The sequence below is a fragment of the Pinus tabuliformis genome, chromosome 1_1, assembly GCF_031772625.1.
Source record: "Pinus tabuliformis cultivar Carrire ecotype Pingquan chromosome 1_1, CPIR1, whole genome shotgun sequence".
Classification (NCBI taxonomy): domain Eukaryota; kingdom Viridiplantae; phylum Streptophyta; class Pinopsida; order Pinales; family Pinaceae; genus Pinus; species Pinus tabuliformis.
This window is the reverse complement of record NC_142297.1, coordinates 806,793,549-806,813,734: the sequence shown is the minus strand read 5'-3', so window position 1 is coordinate 806,813,734 and position 20,186 is coordinate 806,793,549.

The window sequence follows — 20,186 nt, the reverse complement described above, 5'->3', positions numbered from 1 at the left end:
TTTGTTTGCAAAGTTCTTAAATTTCTTGCTATCTTGATGGTTTAAAGTCACATGCAAATCTTATTTCAAGAAGCACTTTGGATGCAAGCATTGTAATCTCTTTTAATTTTGCAACAAGTTTAATTTTTCTTGTACTTGGAAATTGTCTCATCTTTTGGTTTAATTGCATATTGTCATGAATGGTTGATTTCACTTTCAAGTACTATTATTTTGGGTTGCAAACTTAATTGCATGTTGTCATCTTGGTCTAACATTTGAGTTCTCTTTGTATCCTTTTGAGCAAGATAGTTTCCATGCTTTGATTTGTAGACTTATTCATCTTGAAAACATTTTGTATCTTGCATATCTTGTGCTAACAATTTTTGTTTACATTTTAGGGTTACTTTGCTTTCTCTTTTGAGAGCATTGCATTTTACTATGAGCAAATATATCTTTAAATTGTTGATAAAATTCCTTATAAGGCACTGGTTTTATGGTTTTTGTCATATTAATGATTGACATTGTTATTTCAAGTTGCTCACTTCATATTTGCTCATGAATCGTTAAAAGTAATCCATTTTCACTATAACACTCTCCTAAAAACTCACATCTTTTATCTTAACTTTTCATTAGTGGCCACCCCCCTTAACCAACCTAGGAGATGGTTCAAACAGAGAGAGTCGAGACTAGTGTGACAGCCCCTTCTCTGAGTTCCTTGCCACCAACCACACCTTGTGGGGTTGAAGGCTTTTCTCACTGACTTGTAGGTCGCAGGGTCAACAGAGACAAAATATAATTCTTCCTATTGATGATAAAGAGTTAAAACTAGGGTTTCTTGATGTTATAACTAAGATGTATATTGTTGATGAAGCAAGTGTGATACAGGAGCAATTTATTGATTTTGGTACAGTAAGCCCTCTTGTATTCAGCCAAAATGCAAATAGGGACATCAAGCATTACGCTTAGAAGAAATCCCTTTGATGGTGGACAATGTATAGGGGCCAAGTCCCAGAGCTTCGAAATCTTACTTCACGTTTGCTATCTCAAGTTGCTAGTTCCTCGGGTGCTAAAAGGAATTGGTCCACTTATAGTTGCATACACTCTATTAAGAGGAATAGACTTACCTCCAAAAGAACGAAGAAACTTAAGAAACGTGTTTCTATGCATAGTAGTCTTCGGCTTTGTTCAAGAAGCTACTTGAATATTTAGAAGGACCTACTACACGATGGGGTTCTGAACGTTGAAGATATTGCCCAAATTAACGATGATGACGACAATCCTTTACCAAATGCAAGATTGGTTTCTATGCATAGTAGTCTTCGGCTTTGTTCAAGGAAGCTACTTGAATATTTAGAAGGACCTACTATACGATGGGGTTCTAAACGTTGAAGATGTTGCCCAAATTAACGATGATGATGACAATCCTTTACCAAATGCAAGATTGGTTGGCATACCTTTAGATGACATTGTTGCATCTGATGATGATGATGATGATGATCCAGTACCTAGTGAGGTTCAAGCTTATATGGATCTCCTTGATGTTGAAGATCGTACTAATGATCATAAGCTTTGTATGTTTGTTGCTATATTATGGCTATTGGGCATTTTAAATTATGTACTACTTTAAGCTTTCTCTTATCTCTTATCTCTTATCTCCTTTCCTTTTCCCCTATCCTTTTCTCCTTTCCTTTTCTTCTATTCCCTTCTCTTTTCTCCCTTCCTTTCATAAGCTTTGTATTTTTGTTGCTATATTATGGCTATTGGGCATTTTAAATTATGTACTACTTTAGGCTTTTGCCTTTTTAAGTTTTTTCTAGTATGAACATCAATATGATTTGGGCAAAGTTTTTTCTAGTATGAACATCAATATGATTTGGTGCTTTCACAAGTTGTAAATACTTCTTTTGCAGAGAGGTGTTGGAGCACCTACAACTTCATCCATAAGGTGAGAAGAAACAGACTCAATGAAAACCGAGCAGAAAGCTTGGTTTATGTGCACTACAACTTGAGGTTGTTGAGTCATTATTGTGATCGGGCCTATGAGGATACATCATATAACACTTGGGACAACAACCCAAAGGACGATAATTTAGAGGATGGCACTATACATCTAGAAGAATTGGAAGCAGAACTTTTGAAAGATGATAATGAAGCAACACCAACCATGCCACCCCGGCCATCCAGTAGCAGTGCCAGTGCTCAAGTTCTAACAATTGTTCCTTTGTTGTCGCCACCTCCATCTACATCCTCACGTGGAGGGCATGTACCTTCTATTTCTAGTCGTGCGACTATGCAAGAGGAGACTCCTAGAAGACCACCACGACCTGCTCCAAAATTAGACATTCCCTGTGGTGACAAGAGGAAGCCGTAGATAATAGATTTACTTGTCTTTTCTAGTTTCTAGTAGTTTTATAGTAGTTTTTATAGTTGTTGACTCTTTCATATTTATTATGATTTTTTTGTAAACAATATGTGACAATTTAAGTTTGAATTTGGCAATTATAACTCATTGGTAATGAATTATGAATTGTTTTTGTAAACAATATATGACAATTTAAGTTTGAAGTTGGCAATTATAACTCATTGGTTATGAATATGATGCTTCGTGAAAGTTGAAAGTTGTTTCATTTCATTTCATTTTATAACATTTCATTTCATGTTAGATATTCTTTGTTGTAATGGTTACACTTAGCTTACAATTACAACTTTGGTGATCACTGATGATAAAAGTTATATATTGAATTTTGAAAGCTTGAAACTTTAAGATTGATGAATCATGAGACTCAATATGTTGTATGTTACTAACTTATAAACATGGTTGATGAAGATTATAACTTCTAGATGAATGATGTTATATGGTTCAATCTGTTAGTTTTTGGTTGCATCGGATGTGCTCTAGCCATGAAAATTGGTGGAGAGGCTAAGGAACATGATTTCTAAAGAACCCAGAAATAGTTTGGTGAAATTCCACCGGGATTGTATTTTATTAAAATAATTAATATTTTTAATGGGTTTCTTAAGTCTAAACTTATAAAAATTAAAGTATTAACAGTTATTAATCAAAATATGGGTGAGAATGTTCTAGAAAGCGGATCAAGCCAAGTTTTAATCTTAGTCGTTGATTAGAGACTTAATCTCGACCGTTGAAGTCTCAAAGAGAAAAGTATAAGGAGGAGGCTTGGGGTTCATTTAGAAAGACACATGGAGAGAACGAATTGATCTAGAGTTCAATTTCTGGGGCTAGGACCCTGAGAATTCGAATTGAATGATCATTTTGTAGCAGAGGGGCAGGGATAGTTCGGGAATACTAGACAGAGAGACGGAGAGCCATTAGTGGAGGTAGCACAACAACTAGAAGGACTGACGATGGGCCAATTTGGGCCCACGTAGGCCTGACGCGGAGCCAGCAAGGCCAGCGCAGAGCAGAAGTTGCCCTCCACACAGAAAGTCGAAACTGTTGGGGAACTATCAAAACAGCCAAGAGAGGTTGACGCAGAAGTTCCAGGAGGCAGAAGAGAGTACAGACGCTAACGCAGAGCCTGTAAGGTTGACACAGGGCCAGCGCAGAGATAGCCAGGGTAAGCCAATTCTGCTGCCAAATCAACCGGAAACTGCCGGGTAAAGTGAGGTAATCTCACTAAGTTCTCCACCATTATATTTTCTCTATGTCACTGGATTGTCGAGAGGGCATCCAACATTGTATTCAGAACTACTGTTTAATAATAGAAAACCCTCAGATCTGTTGTACCAGTTTTCCCGCATTGGGTTTTTCCGGGGACTATTTTGTCCAAGAATAACTATGTCCTATGTATATTGTTCTTTGCTCAGTTTTTTGTTTCATGTAATCTATTTAAAGTAGTGTAGGCTGTAGAATTAATTTACTTCAGTATTCAGAAAATAACTTGATAATGTATATTAAAATCAAGTCAACGAAGTAAATTTAGTTTTGTTGCAGTAGGGGTTCCTTGAGTGTAGGAATTTTCACACAAAGTATGTTTTTATGCTTTTTATATCTAATTTGTCATTCTACATGCTTTTGTTCGCATATATGCATCAAAATATAAAAAAATATATATTATATAAAAATTCGCTCTTGATTCACTCCCGAACCGAGAGCTTTTGAAAATGTCGCTCCCCGCTCCTGCTCCCAAGCCCAAGTAACCTTGTCCTTGGCAGCCTTGAGCGATATATAAGTAACTAAAGAATGGACTAGAAAAAAAATGGAAGAGATAAGTTTTTAGAGAATCCAAAGTAGTTTCATAAATACTGGAACAAGCAAGTGCAACCTACTAAAGGCTATATATGTCAATGTTGGTTGTTTGACATCGGGACTCTCACTGTGAGCCCTCTGAATGGGTGCGTTTTCCCATGTGATGGTTTCGAAGAGCTGGGTTTTGAGAAAGGAATGTCGTTCTGCCAGATATATCTAGGTGTGCTTCGCCCACCAGTTGGTGGCCCTTCAATGTAGAGAGTATTGGCAGGTTGTTGTGTAATGGGCTAGGCATTTGGACAAGAATATCGGGTGGGCCCCTTGTATATGATAGTCCTACCCACACCATTCCCCCCAGTACCAGAATGTATGATAAGGTCGAATAATCATGACTGCTGTAGCGGAGGCGGTTAACTATAGTATGTCGACAGCAATCCCTATGACGGTGCCTATCCAATAAAAAGCATCACGCCTCGAGTGGGTTTTAATGGAGTCCATTCCCAACCTGTGTGGGATCCTGTAGGTATAGATATAGATATATTGGATGACTAGCAATAGGGCACATATGACCAGACTTAGATGATATTTGTTCGTCACATCATATGGCCCCCAAGTTCGGTTGGTCCGTGGATACTGTGCTCTCTTTTCTCTCAGCACCCTATCCCTTCCCTATTATGTTGCGGTCCCGATGACTGGTCTAGCATTTCGTACATATCCACTTGTGCAGTTTTCTGCTTGTCGCATTCATATCTGCTCCTTTCCCTGCTTATCTGTATCGTGTTGCAATCATTCCCTGCTCCCATTTCGCTTGTTACCATTTCACTCATTATGATAAATGGAAGAAATATAGTCCAATCATAGTCCCAGTCGAAATCCTACAGATATCCAAGCTATTTTATAGATATGCTCTCTCTCGAATAGCTAGCTTATGCCCAAAATCTAGTTAAGATTGACAGTCTACCCTAAACATGTACCGGTTCCAATCAATAGGATAACCCCTCTATGCCCTAGGAACCAAACACCCATGCATGCCTACTGAGTTGAGCAAACAACCAACCTATCATCTCGCCCCCCTCACCTGTATGATGGGGAATTCATGCTTTGACCTCGGAACCTAACACCTCAATTTTCACCTTTCTCCCATGTACTTAGAGCAATTCAATAATTGGATTATCCTATAGCTATCTCATTATTAGAAACTTTCCTTCGACATATCATTATTAGCAATTATGTATGTTCGTTCACACTGAATACATCTATTTCACCCTATAGCTATCTCATTATTAGGAACTTTCCTTCGATGTATCATTATTAGCAATTATGTATGTTTGTTCACACTAAATACATCTATTTCTCTATAGAAATATTATATATCTTTTCTGATGGGGTTGACCTCATTGTAACCTATAAGGGGAGCCACCTTGTCTATCCATACAATTACTCTATATACGATATAGTCTTACTATTCAATAGGAACTACATTCTTGCTATTTTGTCTTTTCCTCACTGCCATCTCTTACTTTGATTGTTGCTAAAGAGTGATATTTCTCCCCAACTGTACACACTTGTACTCACTTGAACACTGTTAACAGCTCACTACACGTACCAACATATTACTCCTATCTGATACTGAAAACCAGATTCATATCTTAGACATATAGGACACACTTTGTACTTCATCAAACACCAACAACTACATCTTCATCAACTACCTCAAAGAACATCTTGAACCTAAGCAAAGCACCAGCAAATACTACACATCGGGATTAGTACGTCAACCATAAAAAAAACATCTCTTCGATTAGGGATAGCCATTTCACTACCAGATCACCCCCTCGCTAATTAGACACTAGCTGGACCCACCTCTACTTAGCCTTTGCTTGCATAACACCTACTTTTTCACCTTTACGTATCAGACCTTTTGACCAATACGTACTACACTTCTTGATAAGAATTCTGATCATTTAGGGCAGGAACTACACTTTGTTGATAAGAATTCTAACCATTTAGGGTAGGAAGAACACATAGCTCAATGTGAAACTACGTCACCACCTAATTCCTACATTTCAACCTTGACGTCTAAACTTTGATATTAGGGCAATTCATCTTTAGTAGCCCTCACCCCCTTCATTGAAACCACTACATCCATTTGCACTACAATTTCTACTACACTGATAGTGCATCTTCTTTAAGCACCATACATTTCTCTATGCATCTTCTTTAAGCACCATGCATTTTTCTCTATATAGACGAGATATCCTATCGAGGAACAACTACATACAACATAGGTCCATTCTTACACCATCTCCTTACGTAGGGGCTTCATTTCACCTCTTAATATTTACGCTTGTCTATGACCATTAGATTAGCATATTTCAAACAAAAGGTATAAGTGGAGATTACAAAATCTCCATTGACCACACACATACGACCACCATGCATCGTTATAATATGAGACTGGTCTTTTCCTATCAGTGTTTAGGCGAACAAATCATGCATAATATTGGTTACCTAAAACTCAGCTAGACTAGGCAAAACCCAAACAGGAGCGAAGGGGGGTAACTAATAACCTTCCTCGAGGTATGGGGAAAACTATATCAATAATCCAACCAGCTAGCAATCTATTCATTCAGTGTAGCAAGAACCATAAAACACCTAGCTAGATTACAATTATCACAGCAAGCCATGTTTTAAGGATGCATCGTTATATAACCAATACATGTATTTCTCTACGAGATGACAACCCCATGATGGGACATAAATCTCGCAGATTGGCAATAATATAAGATTTAGTGCATTTCTTCCTTCTTCATCCAATCGTACGTTCATTCATTAAGCATGGTGGGGAGTAGTGATATAATATTTAATGCATTTCTTCCTTCTTCATCCAATTGTACCTTCATTCATTAAGCACAGTGGGGAGTAGTGATACTGAGGTGAAGTCTAGACAAACTAGCCATAAGGGAACATGTGGCTAGATCGAATCCACACCTTTACTGTCCCCAACGATGGTAGATAGGGCTAAGTGTCAATTTGATCTCCACCTATCCCCCAGAGGGTATAGCTTCCAATTCCTCTCTCTTTGATCTCTTTGCTTTGGGCCTACTGAACCTCTGATAAAGTCATGCTGATATAAGGTTGGAAGGAATGATAGCATGTGGAACTGGGACCTGTGCTCCACATCATAAAGTACTTGCTATCATCTAAACCCTCATATATGTACATGCATAGCAATAAGTTCATAAAGGAAAACTCATCCAAGCAAATTGTCACTAATTGGATAAATCCACCTTAATATGTTATTCGATCTCCTCAGTTTACTTATTTGGGGGGTAAAGCTTCCAGTTCCTCTCCCGATGGCCAAGCTTCCAGTTACACAGCCTCTCCTTAATTGAGAGTGTGTGTTAGCATCCTCGCTTTCCTGTAGAAAACATCAAGTGAGCATTAAAACCCTCTATTTAGAAATAGAGCGTGCTTACGCACCCTTGCCCCATCCCTTAAGGGTTGAGCAAGTAATAACTTCCTCCCATTCCTTAAAGGTCAAGAAAGCAATAAATTCCTCTCCCTAATATTGGGAGCCTCCTTAGGCATCCTCAGTATATTTTCTTTTGTTCTACCAAATTCCGTGTTTCTCAACTCTATCGTCAACACAAAAGACTTCTAGTAGAGCGTGTGGCTAGTAAATGTTTCATAGTTGTCCCATCCGTCAGCCGGCCCATATCACCTCACAACTTTCTACCCCAACGATCAATCATAGGCCCACCCACCACAACTATCTAGCAGCTCCACGGGCCAAGTCCGATTTTTTCAGCCATCACCCTCCTATTACTGACCTGGAGTAGTCTGTTGGTGGGGTAGGTCAGGGCCATACTTGAAGGACAACCCAGAACCCTGTCGCTTATGTTGACTTGATTTCACTGAAGTAATCTAGGAGTTAGTTCTATGGCACTGTGTGAAAGAGAAAACTCATTGTGATATTCATGAGGTGATTTAGATCCAGCTTCAGTCCTTGTGATACTAACCTTAACATCGAAAAGGTGCGGGTGAACCAAGGCACAAGGAGAACACTTGAAGGCAAGAACTAACCTAACAATATTGGGTTGGCGCAGTGAGGGGAAGGTTGAACCATAGTGAGATGAACGCTTTCCATAGGAATTTCCCTCACGAACATGCATGGTATGTCAAGGTTGAACGTCATGAACAGATTGACCCACCCATGCTTGATCAAATCATAGTATCCTATTGAACTGTTGGGGGCACTAATGGGGGTGTTCCCCAGGCACTACCACTGTATGGGGATTGGGGGAGCTTGGCCACCCAACAAAAATAGATGCATGCTTATTTCGATTACCCAGTCAAGCTAGGTTTCTTCACTATGTGAAGTAATTCACTCCAGCGTTAGCTAGTCGGGTGCATAAGGTGGCTTCCTTCCATAGGCTTGCCCTAATATACCGGTCAATGAAGCAGCACAACATAGGCAGGATTAGCACTCTAAATAAGTGTCTTCAGATCAATCGTTGAGACCTTGTTATATTACGAAAGTATTCATCTCTCTATTCTAGTTTATGGATCAATCAAAGTAGAACCCTAACTTGAACAAAAACCTATATATATATATATATATATCATCTGTGATTGAGGTTGATACAAACCACGGATGTCGAAATAAGCCTCTATCCATCCGGGCCTCTCAACTTTCTTTTCATAGGTGGGTTAGATTTATCCATCAGAGGCCTCTCAACTTTCTTTTCGTAGATGGGTTACCATTGGGAATAAACCTCTATCCATACATCCGGGCCTCTTGACCTTCTTTTCATAGGTGGGTTAGGTTTATCCATCTGGGGCCTCTCGACTTTCTTTTCGTAGATGGGTTACCATTGGGTTAATGTCTTGCCACCTGGAAATAAAGTAATTAGTCAAAAAAATAGACACACTTCCCGAATATCCTTCCTATCTCTACTCAAACAAGTGAGAACCTAGAATAAAAAACACACATTATATATGTATATGTGTTGGGCCTACTTGAAGGACAATACTTGTTATGAAGCAAGCACAATATATATTCTCGCAAAGCCTATCAGATAGAAGATATTAAACCCTACCTTCTATTATTACATCCGCATAAGGCACATATATATAAGCTTGGTTACCCTAGTTACAGGCGCCATAGTCTATTTATCATTAGTTAGTTTATTACCCTACCTTCTTCCTCCTCCCACGTCTTGCAAACTATTCCTACCTAGGACCGAGATTCAAACTCACACATCTTAAATGGATATGGAATGATTGAACCGTCCCTCGGATCACAATTCCCATGTCTTCCACACTGTTCCTACCTAGGAATCCTACTCCCATGTCTTGCACACTCAACGACGAAGCCTACTTTGACCCTTCCTTACAGACTAGACCACCCCTACCTTTTGCATATTCTATATATGCCAAGCGTACTCCAGCCTCAACGGGTAGGTCAAGTGTCAATGAAACGCACAGAAAAGACCTTTGAGGAGGTTTGATGAGTTGTCAAGGGAGAGTGTGGGTAGTAGCGTTACATGTAAGGCGTGAATTAGATGTGGGATTGGTGGATGACAGAGCCTGCCTAGTTATTCCTATGATCCAAGATCCAATGAGCATACCTGGTGATCCAATTAGAATATGTAGTCCCTTCCTCGGGGATTGGGGTGGGTTGGTAAATAATTGTCAGGTGAGTCGTTCCTCCTCACATTCCTCAACACATTTTTCATCTACAAATGGGCTAATAATATCATGATCTTGAAGCCGATCCAACAACTTATCTTGATCAAGAGATTCATGATTTTCTCTAGATTATTCTTTTTTAATGGATCTCCTCCATGTCTTTACTCTTCAGCCATAAACCCCTCTTCCATAGCTCCTCTTCCTTATGCACCCATTTATCCATTTTCTTTTGTTTTATTACTGTTCTTTTTCTCTTTTCCTTCCATATTATATAGGTTCAAACATCATTTCCCGTGGTAATCTTCTTGTAGAGCAAGCCAACCATGGTAATCTTTATGTAGAGAAAGATGTAATTTCACTAACATGATATTTGTTGAGCCATTAGTGCATGGTTACTCATAGTTAGACACCATGACTAAAATATTTTAAGGTGGAAAAATAATTAATCCCCTCTAGAGTCAATTAGTTAATTTTTTTGGCAAAATTAAATAAAAATCCTAAACCATAAAATTAATTAATTTTGAGTCAATAAAATAATTTGAAAGAAAATAAATTTTCTCCCAATGGAAAATAATAAAAAAAATCATGGGTCAAAAAAAAAAATTTGGAGGTCCTCCACCAATGGAAAAATGGATTTTTTAAGAAAATTTGACCCCTTGACCTTGGTGGTAAAGTCAAAATGAGTTTTTTTTAAGATGTTAGTCCAAAATATCATATTTTGGATTAATTTGGATTAATAAAAAAGGGGTTTTAAGAGAAATTCAATTTTTTCCTCATAAATAAAAATATCAACAGTGGAGATTAAGTTATTTTCAAAGTAAAATCGACGGATGAAATTATTTTGACAAGGATCAAGCTAACTAGTAGTTATTTCCACTTGGAGGGGTTTTCTTCTCTCATTTTCTATATAAGGAAACTATCAAGCTCTTCATCTCATCTTTGGATGATGTAATTTTGTAATGCATATACTTAACCTTGCTCTACTGGAATTGTATTTATCATAATAGAAAGACTTTGGAGTTTCAATTCATTGTGTTCTTCTATCTGCTACCTGTTGATTTGTGGTATGTGCTAGTGACATTTTATGCTCTATATTATATGTACTTCACAATTGTTATTTCATTTGCTGCATGACGGAACATCTATTGGTACAAGTATCTTGCCTTAGGTGTTGGATCTAGACCTACACCCATAGATCTAGATCTCTTATGAACTAACAATTTATCTTTTGAGTTTGAATATAGCTCTACGGGCACACTAGCCCATGGTCTCCACGTTCATGGACTGGGGGGAAGGATCGACCGCGTTTGGATTCTGAGCTTTCATTTTGCAGGGTACTTTGCAAGAGGGTTTGGGTCGGTGACTCATTTACATACATCATTCATTATAAAAATCTCTCAAAATTTTTTTATCTCTTTCTCTTGTGCTATAAAGAATTTATTTCTCTAAATAGAGCTTGTAAATTTAAAATTTGTAAATATTGTAGATATTTGTGAAATAACTTTTTCTAACCTTGGTATTTTAAATTCTAACTCATTTTTTTATTTTTTGTATAGTATTTGGGGTTTGGGGGTTTTGAATTTAAATTTTTGTATATATTGGCTATTTGGGCTCTTCGTTTTTTTTACTTGTGCAAGTGATAGCTCAAGGGTTTGAAGCAACAATTATTTATTTATTCATTCAAAAGATGAAGGTTGATCTAGGCCTTTGAGGGTAAGATATAGCCTCTTCAACTTCCAGAAAACCAACGCTCAGCCAGAAGGAGGCCGCTAGCCTTTTGAGGCCTTTTGGAGTGATTTTGTAGTGAAAAAATTGTGTTTCCAGGGGGGGCGAGTCCTTTTGTAGGAGTGTTGTGGGGTTTTTAGGGCCTTTTAGGCCTAGCTGCAACCCCTAGGGGCTCTTTTCAACTATCCGCAACCCTTGGGAGGGCTTAGAACACTAGCAACAACCCTTGGGGGCCTAGCCACAGGCCTAGACGACCTTTACTAAGGCAGCGACAGCCCTTGGAGGGAATTTTTGAGGTGGTCGCAGACCTTGGAGGGCTCCTCCCTCCTAGTCGCAGCCCCTAGAGGGGCTTTTCTCCCTGGCCGCTAGCCTTATTTGGGCCTTCTTTCCTCATCGTTCTGCGGTTTTGGACAAGTTGTGGAGTTTGGCATTCAAATTTTGACTATTTTTTTATGGTTGCAGGCCTAGGGCATCATTGATAATTATTTAGGACTGATATCTATTGTTTTGAATCATAAATTTTGAGTTTATTGGGCTAACAATTTGTTTTACAGATTAACTAGCCTCTTGGGCAAGGGTTTCAAGGGCCAAAGTTTCCAAACAAGCCACCAACCAGCTCTAAAGACCCTAGCTTTTGTCACAAGAGAGCTGATCCATTCATTTTCAAGCTAACAAATTGTGTTGCAGATGTTTGAAAGGATTCAAACCCATTGGAAGGTCAACTAGCCATCAAACTAGGCCTTTAGGCCTAAGGGTTTGCTCTCTAACCTTGTTTCTTCATCACTGTTTCACAATTCCTCACTGTTTCATAAATCAGATCTGAAGTATGTTGTCAAAAATGGAATAATCTCTGAAGTGACACTCTAAACAACTCTAAAAACACATTTAAATAAACTCATAATTAGTGCACATTTAATCTCAAGTAATAATAAAGTCTTGTCTCATGTTTTCTATGGTTTTCTAGTTGATTTTGGAGCGCTGATATACATTTTTCTGAGTCTGATATATTAACTTCTGAATCTGATATAAGTGCTACAGCAATGAAGTTTACGACCCTTGTTGCTAAATATTTGTATATCACTTCTGAATCTGATATAAGTGCTACAACAATGAAGTTTATGATCCTTGTTGCTAAAGATTTGATCTGAATAGTCCTAGCACATTTAAGAAGTCATAATAAGCTTGGTTTGGCAAAGTAACATAAGTAGTTTTGCTCTAAGCGGTTGAACTAATCATTGTTGTCTTGCTGACCACTCTTTGCATTTGCATTATTGGCATAATTTTGCATCTCAAGGTTTGCGCCTAAGTGTGCTCTAATAAAAATCAACCTCACTTGTTAATGCTCTAAAAGATCATTGCTCATCTTGCATTTGTTGCATTGCATAGTGCATTTCACTTGGATAAGTCACTTTCAGTAATCTTTGCTCAAAGAAGATTGTATTGGATCATTAATTGATATCACTTGTTTGTTAATGCTCTTATTGCTTCATTAGATAAGAATATCACCATGCTTAACATCGTTGTGATCTAAAGATAATCTTGTGATATCATCTCTTTTGGGCAACATTATCACAATTGTGATATCAGTAATTGCTAACTCTGTTGTGAAGTCATCTTGCTCCATTGGTATCGTTACTCCTTGGTTTCCAATATCTAATTTGTGATATCATCTCTTTTGGGTAACATTATCACAATTGTGATATCAGTAATTGTTAACTGTGTTGTGAAGTCATCTTGCTCCATTGGTATTGTTACTCCTTGGTTTCCAATATCTAATTATTTAAAGATTCATTTGAGCACTTGTTACGTTGAGATTGCTAATCATTGAATAAATCTTGAAGTGATTTATATTTAGGCACTTGTTCACCTTGTTCCATTAGTACATTGTCTTAGTTGAGATTGTTTCTATAATTGCTATCTTTAAGTACTTATTTGTGTTCTTGAATTGAAGATCATAAACATCTTATTTAACTTGAAAGTACCTAAGAGGATCATCTAATAATCCCCTTTAAGACAGTCACTCATAGCTTGCATTATAATTGCTCTCTTTAAGTACTTATTTGTGTTCTTGAATTGAGCATCATAAACATCTTATTTAATATGAATGTACCTAAGAGGATCATCTAATGATCCCATTTAAGACACTCACTCATAGCTTGCATTTCATCCTAGGATTAGTTGTGCATTAATTAATATACCTCCAAGCATAAGCTTGGTTGAAAGAAGATAGGACTACCTTTCTCACCCCGCTTGCGAAGTTTAGACCCTCACTTGTGGTTAACACAATGACCTTGTAGTCGTCAGGACCATAGTTCCTACAGCGCCGAATAATGATCCCATCTAAGACACTCACTCATAGCTTGCATTTCATCCTAGGACTAGTTGTGCATTAATTAATATACCTCCAAGCATAAGCTTGGTTGAAAGAAGATAGGACCACCTTTCTCACCCTGCTTGCGAAGTTTAGACCCTCACTTGTGGTTAACACAGTAACCTTGCAGTTGTCAGGACCATAGTTCCTACAAAGCCAAAGGCATTCGAGTTGTTAGAACTCAGGGGGGTATCGTTAACAAAGCCATAGTTTTCTTCCCCTGGGTTTCTCTCCACAACCTAAACTTGAGACTAACTTCAAAATAGTTGAGAGAAAGAATTCACTTAGAATAGGCATTTAAATCTAAAATTAACCCGGAGTTTGCATTTCACTTAGCTCCAGGTGTTGCATTTCATATAGGATAGATTTCATCCTAGCAGCGACTGTCCATCCGGTAACTTGGAAATAAATTTATATTGTGCAAATAAATTTGATTCCTAAGGCACTAGTCTCTAATTGGTAATTTCGATAAATCTAATTAAGTTGTGCTAAAATAATTAAACTTGTCAATCATCTTCAACCAAGTTGCTAGGCCATTCAATTGTGTCTCCCAAACTCAATGTTTCATCCACAAGAACTACCCCCCTTAGCCTGTAAATTTGACCCCTAAGGCAGTGGTCTCTAATTGGTAATTTCAATAAATCTAATCAAGTTGTGCTAAAATAATTAAACTTGCCAATCATCTTCAACCAAGTTGCTAGGCCATTCAATTGTGTCTCCCAAACTCAATGTTTCATCCATAGGGACTACCCCCCTTAGCCTGTTATAGCAAGACAACTTAAAAGGAGAGGGCTAGGATCAGAGTGACAACCCCTACCCTGAGCGTTGTCACATTCACATGTACAATTTGAACGACAATAGGATTGACACTCTTTGAGGATAGCATGGGAATCCAAGAGAAGAGTGGTTGAAGAGGATTGATATTCTTTGAGGACTCAAGTATGGAGATCCAAGATAAGAATAGTCCTAAAAGGTCATGCCCTCTGGACATCCAGATGGGTATGTACCTTAGATAACTAATTTGGTATCACACATAAAGCCTCCCAGCATAATGCTCTTAAATAAAGAAGAGCTTGTCTAGTTAGGGCTCAAGGAGAGGGTTGGTCATAATGATGATTCTAACAGTATGGCTTATCAATTCGCTCTTCTTGAGAACTCTTCAGTTTGAGATATGATGTTGTACTAGTGGTACAATTATGAATACCTCCCTAGTTAAGAGGGAGTGTTGAGAAATGTAACTAGTTTTGGTCTTCATAATTGTTGTTGTACTCATTTCAATCTGTATTCCATGTAACAAACAACAGAAACGAAAACAAAAATTATTATTATTAAAGCATCGGTTTCATGCTCATTATTGATGGTATTTTAGGTAAAAGTGTGTTCTTCATGCCTCTAGGTTTTGTTAGGTCTTAGGATTTATTTTCATGAGTAAAAGAAGTCAACATCATGTTTATAAAACCCTTATGGGCAATTTGTAATTGTAAAAAGAATTATTTTTGAATCTAGAAAGTCCTGCAATCTCCAAGAGTACAAGTCGGCCTTGGGATCCTCAAGTCGACCTATAGGAGGAAATTTGACCCCTTGAGAAGGCTATAAAAGGAAGCAGTTCGAACTCATTTGGATACACTCACTCACAAGTTCAATCTATAGAGGGAAAGGAAGAATAAAGAGAATGAAATTCTTAGAGAAAATGGGAGGACGAAATTTTGTTGTTTTTGGGCTCTATCTCTCACACGTTTGAAAGTCTAGGGTTTTATGGGTTGCAGAAATAGGCTGAAATTGCAAGATCGAATTACTAGACGACGAAGTGCAGAATCTGTAGCTAGAAGTGGAAAAACCCTTGTCTAGACCTTGTTGACCTTGGGAGAGTAGTCTTGCTCTAAGTAGGTCTCAAAAGAAGGTTGTATTAGAGTTTCCAAGAAGCTGCAAGGACAAAGTTGTTGGGTTAAAGTTGCAAGTCAAGTAGTTGTAGCTGGCACCTTGGGAAAGTAGTCTTGCTCTAAGTAGGTCTCATAAGAAGGTTGTACTAGGGTTTCCAAGAAGCTGCAAGGACAAAGTTGTTGGGTTAAAGTTGCAGGTCGAGTAGTTGTAGCTGGCAGGTCGAAGTTACAAGGAAGAAGCAATTTGGTACAGAATCAATAAAGTACTTGAGGAAGGGCTGACTTGGTACTGGGAGAAGGACTTGGTCTAGGGATTGGGTCTTTCTAACTAATTTGTGTAGAAAATCCTGTAGATTCACAAGCTAATGCAATTTGCTAAAGCAAGAGACAAGAATCTACTTCTACTCTTTAAAATGGAAGCCCATAAACATCGAGCAAACAATAATCGATAGAGGAAGAGAATCAAAGGCACATAACACAATAAATATCCAGGGAAAGCCACAACTCAAAACCCCACTATCTCTTTTGTATTAATCCGGAAAATCAAGATGAAATTATAATGCTTGTTCTCTCTAGAACAATCCCAGCACTCAACAAATTCAACCTCCAACTCATAAGCAAGCTCAAGGCCAAAGATTAGCCAATTCACAAGCTCTCCAAGTCTCTATTCCAATGTGTAATTCCTATGGAGAATAGCTTGTATTTAAGAGGAAATAAAGCCTCTAAAATAACGCAATCCCTCAAGGATCAATTCCTGAATGCATGCACTATCAGTGCAACTCAAAAAAATCTAAAACAAATAATACATTGTCCCTACACTCTAGTCTGAACCGGGTCTTTCTCAGAATTGACATGCACGAGTTTCTGATGGTGGAATCTTCAGTTAACTAGAGTAGCACTAATTAGGTCACTAGTGTCCCAATTGATTGTTTACTCACTATTAGTTCTTGACACTGATTGGAACTAATTTAACTAGACTAAACTCAATAAACTGAGTTAACTAATTACAACTCATTCATAACTCATCTTGAACTCCTATAAGTTAGGGAGAACATATACATGTGTTCTAAAATACTTCCAATTCGAATTTCCTAAATTAATTAAGTTAATTAATTATTTTCAAATTTCTATGAGAAAAGAATTCTATTTTAATTCACAGTTTAATTCAAGGACAAATTAAACTAGAATTTCTTGTTGCCATTTCTCAACACTCCCTCTCAACAAGAAAGGGATTATCCACTACCCTGATCCTGTCTCTATGAAACTCGAATTTACATCTTGGCAATGCCTTTGTCAAGATGTCAGCATCTTGCTCCTCCGTGGGAATGTAATCTAACAACATGATCCACCTCAATACACAATCTCTGAGATGATGATACCATATATCTATATGCTTGGACCGATCATGAAAAAATGGATTTTCAGAGAGTTTGATACAACTCTGATTATCACAATAAATCACTGTCAGATCCATCTGTTGACCAAACAAACCAACCAGGATCTTCCTCATCCAGATAGCCTCACATGTTGCTTGACTTGCAGCCATGTACTCTGCCTCTGCCGAACTGAGTGCAACCAATCTCTGTTTCCTGTTGTACCAAGAAACTGCAGCTAACCCAATACTAAAGATCCCTCCTGATGTGCTCTTCCTGTCAGATGGACTCCCCACCCAATCTGCATCGGTGAAGCCTTGAAGCTTCACTCCCTCTATCCATCTATACCATAACCCAAACTGAGTAGTGCCTCTAAGGTATCTCAATACATGCTTTGTCGCCTTCTAATACAACTTGGTAGGCCTAACCATCGCTTGACTAAGTTGGTTAACTGCATAACACATATCTAGTTGTGTGTTCACCAAATACATGAGTGAACCCACAAGCTACCTGTAAACAGTAGCTTCCACTACTTCTCCTGAAGTAGCATCCTCCTTCCTCTAGTTACCAGCTAGAGGAGTCTCCATGGGTTTATTGCTCTCCATGTGGAATCTCCTGAGTATCTCATTAGCATACTTGCCTTGAGAAACAAACAACTCCCCATCTCCCTGCCATACCTCCATGCCAAGAAAGTAATGCATGAGCCCCATGTCCTTCATCTCAAACTCTCTTGCAAGGTCCTCCTTGCAAGATTTGATGAGCTTCTCATCACCTGTCAGTATGAGATCATCTACATAAAGTACAATGATCAAAAGCTTACCTTCCACCACTATGTGATACATGTTCGCATCTGCTTCACTCTTCGTGAAGCCCAACCCAGTGAAGTAGCTATCTATCCTGGTGTACCAAGCACGAGGTGCTTGCTTTAGCCCATACAATGCTCTCTTGAGTCGGCACACATGCGACTCACAGTCCAAGGTTTCAAAATCTTCAGTCTGCTCTATGTACACCTCTTCCTCAATCAAGCCATTGAGGAAGGTAGTCTTCACATCCATCTGATAGATCTTCCAGCCCATCTGTGTTGATAGTGCCAAAATAGATCTGATAGATGAGTACCTTGCAACAGGAGAAAAAGTCTCATCATAGTCCCTTTGAAAAGCCACGGGCCACAAATCTGGCCTTTTGCAACTTGCTAATAGGAGCTCACAACTGACTTGTCCTCCAGTCTCGGGACCACATCCCAAACACTGTTTCGAACTATGGAGTCATACTCCTCCACCATCGCATCAACCCAAACTGGTTACTGCACTGCTTCCTGAAAGGAAGATGGCTCTGTCACAACACATGCACCCATAAGTGCCATGTATCTAGTGTACCTCTCTGGTGACCTCCTCTGTCTGCGCTGAGAAGAGGGTGCTCCCACATTCTCCCGTGCATCATCCAACAATCTGTCAGCCTCTCTAGTATGATTTCTTCCCTCTCTGGAAGACTCTACCTGAGTGGATGTCTCCACTCCCGAAACCTCTGCATGTGGCTGCTCCACATCAATTTGTGGCTCCTCAACCTTAGGAACTAAAATTTCCTCCTCCGCATGTAGCTCAAGCTCCCTCTCAAGGATACTCGCATGGTCTTCTCCTCGTCAAACTTGACATCCTTGCGAACCACTGTCATCCGACTGGTTTGCATGTACACCTGATATTTATGGGGAGTATCAATTTACCCCACAAAGATCCCCAACTCTTTTGTTGGCTCAAGCTTCTTCCGTGCATCTTTGGTCACATGGCAATAAACCGATGACCCAAAAATCCTGAAGTGACCAACATCTGGCCTCTTACCAAAATAAGCTTCCTCTTGTGTTTTACTCTCAAGTATCTAATGTGGGCTACGGTTCTGAACATAAACTGTTGTGTTGCATGCCTCAGCCCACAAGTGTAGTGGTAGGCCCTAATCATGCAACATCGCCCTTGCTGCCCCTACTATGCTCATGTTCTTCCTCTCAACAACCCCATTTTGTTGAGGGTTATGAGGTGCCATCAACTCTCGTTTAATCCCTTCCGCTGCACAGAAGTTCTTAAACTCATTGGAGACATATTCTCCACTGTTATCACTCCGTAGAGCTTTAACCTTCTTTCCTAACTCTTTCTCGACCAATGCTTTGAATTCACAAAACTTTGTGAATGTCTGATCCTTTCTCTGCATGAAAAATATCCAACATTTACGAGAATAGTCATCTACAAATATAACATAATACCTGTGTTTGGTGGTGGATACTATCGAGAATACTCTCTCCAAAATAGACTCTGCTCGACTATCTCAATCTCCAAAGGAAGACTTGGTGTATTTTCCCAAAGTACAACCCTTGCATGTATCAACTTGCTCAAGCATACCTTTGGAAAGACCGGTAGATATTTGTTGCAATATCTTCAAAGCCCCACGATGCAAATGGCCCAATCGCCTGTGCCACAACTCGCTGACTCTCGGCTCAACATGTTTTCCGCTTTTGAACTCAAACCAGCACAATCCTCTACCTCTATCTTATAGAGATTCTGAACTCGAATCCCTATCTTTTTTACTTGACCCGTTGCTATGTGTCGAAGGAACGCCTTTCCTTTCGAAAAGATCACATCATAGCCTCTATCCTCAAGCATAGCAACGGATACCAAGTTCTTCGTTAGTCTGGGTACATGCATAACATTCTTCAAGGTGAGTGAATCCACATGCTCCCTCTGAAAAGTAATAGTGCCCACACCAGTAACACTATACTTACCATCATCACCCATCTCAATATGCATCTTGAGATATTTCTCCTCCAGTTCACTAAATAACTCTTTGTCACCAGTCATGTGGAAAGAAACTCCATTGTGTAAGTACCAGACACTTCCCATCATTGAAGACGCCATGCATGCAATGAGAGAAAAGTCCAATTCAAATTGGGAGGCCAAGCCCTTACCCGC